The sequence below is a fragment of the Sinohyriopsis cumingii genome, unplaced genomic scaffold (genome assembly GCF_028554795.1).
Source record: "Sinohyriopsis cumingii isolate HCF-2022 unplaced genomic scaffold, ASM2855479v2 utg001542l, whole genome shotgun sequence".
NCBI classification, from domain to species: Eukaryota; Metazoa; Mollusca; class Bivalvia; order Unionida; family Unionidae; genus Sinohyriopsis; species Sinohyriopsis cumingii.
Genome location: NW_028316015.1, coordinates 330,001 through 336,637, shown reverse-complemented (window position 1 = coordinate 336,637; position 6,637 = coordinate 330,001).

Genomic DNA, 6,637 nt, shown 5'->3' with positions numbered 1-6,637 from the left:
AACACCATCCTGATTAAATATTGATAAATGTATCTAAAATTTTAATAACAACGTCCTATTTATATGTTCATAAATATACCTAACATTTTGAAAACAACGTTCTGTTTAAATGTTGATCAATGTCCCTAACATTTTGATAACAACGTCTTGTCTGCATGTTGATAAATGTATCCAAAATTTTGATAACAATATAGAAATGTACCTAACATTTTAATAACAACGTTCTATTTACATGTTGATAAATGTACCTAAAGTTTTGATAACAACGTCCTGTTTCCATGTTAATAAATGTATCTAACATTTTGATAACAACGTCCTGTTTATATGTTGATAAATTTACCTAACAGTTTGATAACGACGTCCTGTTTACATGTTGAGATATGTACCTATTTTCAGAACAAGGTCCTGTTTATATGTTGATAAATGTACATAACATTTTGATAACAACGTCCTGTCTACATGTTGATAAATGTACCAAACATTGTGATAGCGTCGTCTTTTTTACACGTTGATAAAATGTACCTAACATTTTGATTACAACATTCTTTTGACATTTTAATAACAACGTCATCTTTATATATTAATAAATGTACCTAACATTTTGACAACAACGTATAAATGTACCTAACATTTTGATAACAACGTCCTGTCGAAATATTGATAAATGTACCAACATTTTTTATAACAACGTCCTGTGTGCATGTTTGAAAAATGTACATAAAATGTTGATAATAACGTAGGAATGTACCTAACATTTTGATAACAACGTCCTCTTTACATGTTGATAAATATACCTAAAGGTTTGATAACAACGTCATGTTTAAATGTTGATAAACGTACCTCAAGTTTTGATAACGACATCCTGTTTATACGTTGATAAATGTACCTAACATTTTGATAATAACGTCCTGTTTATATGTTGATAAATGTACCAAACTTTTGAACATATTGGTTACATGTTGATAAATGTACCTAACATTTTGATGACAGCGTCCTGTTGACATTTTGATAAATGTACCTGAACTTTTTATAACAACGTAGAAATGTACCTAACACTTTGATTACAACGTCCCGTTTACATGTTAATAACTGTACCTAAAGTTTTGATAACAACGTCCTGTTTACATGTTAATAAATGTACCTAATATTTTGATAACAACGTCATATTTATATGTTGATTAATGTACCTAACATTTTGATTACAACGTCCTATTGACGTTTTGATAAAAGTGACTAACATTTTGATAACAACATCCTATTTGCATGTTAATAAATGTGTCTAAGGTTTTGACAACAACGTCTTGTTTATGTGCTGATAAATGTAACTAACATTTTGATAACGATGTCCTCTCGGCATGTTGGTAAATGTACCTAACATTTTGATAACAACGTATAAATATAACTAACATTTTGATTACAACGTCTTGTTTACATGTTGATAAATGTAAATAACATTTTGATAACAACGTCCTATCTTCATGTTGATAAATTTACTTAATATTTTGGCAAGAATATCCTGTTTACATATTGATAAATGTACCTAAATTCCTGATTACGATGTCCTGTTAACATGTCGATAAAAGTATTTAAAAGAAGCTCATGTTGTGGCGGTATATTTTGTTTCAAATTGCTTAGATATAAAGTTTGCCTAGATTTTACTCTAACAGGGTATAATTTTAAAAAATTATTGTAATTATCTGTCCACCCCTTTTGTACAGTAAGACTTGAAAGAGAAAATGTCATGTTAGAAAAACAATTTAATTCTAATAGCTCTTCGAGAAATATTAGATAAATGGCTTTGTTTGTTATAGATGATTGTGCGAATTTAGATGATGTATTGCTTTGTATCTCGACAATTGATTAATTGTCGTCAAGGCAAGTGGGCAGTCAGGGTGACAGTATATGAGAGAGAGAGAGAGAGAGAGAGAGAGAGTTCAGCAAAGTGCACGCTTTCAGTTGGATGAAAAAGAGGTATACATCATTCACCCCTAGGGAGAAGAACCGCTACTAGAGAAGATACATATATCCATCGAATGGGAAACAGGAATATAACAGATCCACCACCCTTCATAAGGGAAATAATTGTCAAACATGTAGATGTATACTTGTCTGGCTTACCCATAGAGGCCACGGTGCAAAGATTTGAAGACAAATGTATCTTAAGACAAAGAGCTGCAAAATGGCAATATACCAACACCACCCAACAAACTGGAACAAGGATCCTGTAAATCCCGAGAGAAGATGTAGCAAAACTGAGAACATATTTATAAATTCACGGCTTCCAAGTTAAATGCTGATACTGTGGATGTATATTTGATCGAAAATGTAGCAAATATGGACACATGGGTCGGGATCTAGAAAATGTAAAAGCAAAGAACAAATTAGACGACGGGATACAGCGCCAAATACTGGATCCCCAATCAACAGGAAAAAACAACTTACAGCAACCAACTGTGATCCCCAACATAAAAAGAATTACAAGGAGATAACTATATACAACAGATATAACCCGAAAGACCTAAAAGGCGTAGATCAGTTAGGACTGGAAATTATGTAGGGAGGAGGGGCAAGGAAACCCCACCGACAGGACATATCCGAAGTGAAGATGGTACTGACCGGGAAACCCTAAGTCGAAACATTGGATTACTAAACAAATAAGAATCCTCAAGACAAAACTTCAAAACTTCCAAAATCTTCAAAATTACAACTTCAAATCTTAAAATGTGACGTGACAAACCCTCTAAATATAAGAAATGTAAATGGAAATTCTCTATTCAAACTGAATCAGGGTCTTAATTTAACTTGCTCATATTTTAAAATCTTAAGAATTAAATTTAAAACATGAATAATCTAATATATGCTTCAAGTAAATATTAAAAATTAAATAATAAAATATTACATCTTAAATACTTCTGGGACTTCAAAACAATAAGATTTCGGGTATTTAAAATGTTATTGAGTGGTCAGCTTGAAAGATCCAACAGCCATAGATATATGGAAGGACTTTGAGGACGTCCACAAAGAAAAGCACTTCTCCTTACTCTTGTCTCTCATCCGTCGAGGACCACAACTGAACAATTACAGTGCCCTTGGCTGTCGTCGAGGACCGAATCTGTTCTGCTTTTTTACGTCAAATTGACTGGGATGTTGTATCAAATGGTTCCAGTTACGATTTCGACTAGAGCTCCCATTGAATAATCTAGATTTAATGCAAGAAAATCTCGAGCTCTACTGATTTGTAAACGTAATGAAATCAGATGATAAGCTAGTTTTTTTATCCTCTTTTTCTGCAAGTAGGAAGTTTAATGATTTTTTTAAGTGAGACAGCGAGAAAGAAGAAAAAGAATTTAGTTTTTCTCATGGCCTGCACTAGCTGTTAGTGGATTTGTTATTAATTATCTTATGGGATGTTAAAAGACTAGTTGAATATCAAAGTTTATAGACAAGAATTATAGTTCCTGAATGAACAGACCAGTTTACTAGTACAAAACTTACCAAAAGATAAGGCTGATTTTTTATTAAATAGTTTATTATCATATTTATGCAATAAATTGTGAGTTTGCCAAATTAAAACAGTTATTCGTACAAGTCATTGAAACTGGAGGTGGGGTAGGCGCTGAGATTTTATCCCCTATTTGTTATTGGTGTATGAGGTAGCTTTATGGTTATAGTAGCTATTTTGCTAGCCACTGAGCTACGGTTTTGTCATGCAAATTTGCACTTCCATTGATTCAGACGTTACACTTACGAAAGACCACTGGACCAGGGGTGACACTTATAAACTCTTGATAACCATTTGGGCCCGTGTTTGTCACAAAAGAAGACCACTGAGTCAGGAGTTATGTTCATAAATTGTCTGACGAAATTATGCCAGAAGTTAACTTGCACAAAAGTGACGACCATTGAAGCAGGAGTTTCGCAGTACAGGTTGAAGAGTGCACTATGGGATTCCCCCCCCCCCAAAAAAAAAAAAAAAAAAAAAAAAAAAATTGGATGGTTCTAGGTTTCTCTTTGCTACACGTATCTCAAATATTTTCTAATCTTAGCAGCTTTCGAAGATATCGATGGTTTATCGCATTGATTTTTAAGGAAAATATCAGTTTCATGGGTGTCAACTATAACAAGAACAACGACAGCACTAATAATAATAATAATAATAATAAAAATAACAATAATAATATTGATATCAACAACAACAACAACAACAACAACTGCTAATAACAATAATATTTTATTTTAACTGGTGTAAGGTAACTTCATGCGATTTTTGTCTTCTTCCATCTCAAATGAAGGATTATTCATGTAGAATTTGTTAACCTTGCATAAAATGCGTTGGTGAGGTAAAAAAGGAATTTCTCTGCGATAATTAACTGTAAACTGGTATTTTCATTGTATTATTTGGCCATTACTGTCTCATTCCAATATGAAGAAATTCGACCTGTAACTATTTCTGAGCCGGGAGAGGTGAATACTTCGATGTTTTTGTTTATCAGCGACACAGAAGATACATTTTGGCATTCATTACGGGCAGAACCTAATCAATAACACGTTTGTTCTTTTGCAACAGAACGCTGCCAATTACTGAAAATGAAACCCAGCAATATAAATAATTGACTGCATATATATATATATATATATATATATATATATATATATATATATATATATATATATATATATATATATATATATTCTACTTTTCAAACATATTGCTGGGTTTTATTTCCCGTAATTTATATTAATCAGGCCATGTGTTGCGTCTATTTGCGTGATGAACAACACACAGACAAACCTTTTATTCTCCACCGGGTAATGTCAATGCGGTCAGTTCCAGAATCGATAACCGGCTGAATAAATCCCATAACGTGCCTCAAACACCATTCCGCCACCATCACCACCATACACACTCTAGAGCAACCATAAAATTTCATCTTTGTTTGTTTAACACCCCAACAAACTCATTTATTAGTCGTGTTATGTGGAGTACATACAGTGCTATTACTGTATGTTCGTCCGTCGTGACCGTCCGAATATCACAAATTAAGTTCCCACTTAACTTATGAAAGGGAGCCTCCCGCCCCCCCCCCCTCCCCGGTTGTGGCGGAGTGTCCCATCACCCTTGCCTGTATAGATAGATCACTGACGTCTCACCTTTGTCCGCGTGGGTTTTAATCACAGGCTCGGAAAGCATGGGTGTGTGAAAAAGCTTGCCGGTAGCTACTCGTGGAAGATCTCCCTGGGGTTTCGAAAATCGTGCAGAAAATATCGCATCGTTTTTTATAAGTATAATAGTTATGAAACTATCACTAGTGCTGGATACGTTTGAATCCTATCTATATTCCAGCACTATTGAACCCTTACTGTGGACTTATTATGATCGATTCCTGGCCTGTTATAATAACACAAAGCAAAACACATATAGAAACCGAAATAACAGCAAATGGTTCATTTTGTAATCATTTGACACCCTTTGTCTGGAGATGTATAATATTTACACACCATTAGCATAGGGATACAAAAGACTAAAAATAAAAGTAACACAATTTTAGAATAGAAGATTTTTTTTTTACCCATCCATTCTCGAATGGATATGACAACACTAAAATGTAAAATTTGATTACTTCAAGGCAAGACAAAACCGACAGTACTAAAATAAACAATAGGCAAGACACAAACCGACAGTACTAAAATTAAAGAATACATGTCAGTATTCATTGGCGCAGTATAACTATATCGCAAAAGTTTATATTATCCGGCGCAGTTAAACTAGGGTGACATTATCTTTCAAACACTGATATTTGCTGGCGCAGTCTTTACTATAGCGCTATTTGAAATCTTGCTAAAATAAACGGAGATGACACAATGACATAATTCTGGCAGTGTAAAAATCACATAAACCTTATAAATTTAAAAGAGTGATTATGAGGTATTTGCCATATAACTTATACATTCTGTACACTTATACATTCACATACAGAGTATGTGGACCGACCCGACAATCATTATTGCAGTTGCTTTACCTTTAGTGGAACGAAGTGAATAAAAGATGTAGGTGTATAAAGCTTTTATAATTAATCTTTACAGTTTGTTAATAATTAATCTTTACAGTGTGTTAATAATTAATCTTTACAGTGTGTTAGTAATTAATATTTACAGTGTGTTAGTAATTAATCTTTACAGTGTGTTAGTAATTCATCTTTACAGTGTGTTATTAATTCATCTTTACAGTGTGTTAGTAATTCATCTTTACAGTGTGTTAGTAATTCATCTTTACAGTGTGTCAGTAATTAATCTTTAAAGTGTGTTAGTAATTAATATTTACAATGTGTTAGTAAATAATCTTTTCAGTGTGTTAGTAATTAATCTGTTCAGTGTGTTAATAATTAATCTTTACAGTGTGTTAGTTATTAATCTTTACAGTGTGTTAGTAATTAATCTTAACAGTGTGTTAATAACTAATCTTTAAGTGTGTTAGTAATTAATCTTTTCAGTGTATTAGTAATTAATCTTTTCAGTGTGTTAGTAGTTAATCTTTTCATTGTGTTAGTAATTAATCTTTACAGTGTGTTAATGTTGTTATTGTTGTTGTAGGGTTTAACGCCATTTTTCAGCACAAGATAGGCTATACATGGCGGCC